This window comes from Penaeus monodon, chromosome 29 (assembly GCF_015228065.2).
Source record: "Penaeus monodon isolate SGIC_2016 chromosome 29, NSTDA_Pmon_1, whole genome shotgun sequence".
Taxonomy (NCBI): Eukaryota; Metazoa; Arthropoda; class Malacostraca; order Decapoda; family Penaeidae; genus Penaeus; species Penaeus monodon.
This window is the reverse complement of record NC_051414.1, coordinates 28,603,102-28,603,336: the sequence shown is the minus strand read 5'-3', so window position 1 is coordinate 28,603,336 and position 235 is coordinate 28,603,102. Positions and strand designations below refer to the sequence as shown.

Below are 235 nucleotides of genomic sequence, written 5' to 3'. Positions count from 1 at the left end.
TTACTCTACCTATCTATACTTACAATCCAACATCATCACACAGACATGCTCCTACCACACAATCACTACAACACACACATAACACTACCAACACAACCACTGTGACCACAGGAGTCACTAGACATAACGTTATAGAGAATATATATTATTCTATATCATATTAATTTTTAAATATACTCATATACTATTACTAATACACATTATCAAATCAATATCATCTATCTTAAATCGATGT

At 30.6% G+C, this 235-nt stretch overlaps 1 protein-coding gene across 1 annotated transcript in view; it reads left to right on the top strand.

The window, feature by feature from the left end:
* LOC119592113 (zinc finger protein 12-like) overlaps positions 1-235 on the top strand; it is a 23,386-nt gene that overhangs the window by 2,331 nt on the left and 20,820 nt on the right. The window lies entirely within an intron of this gene.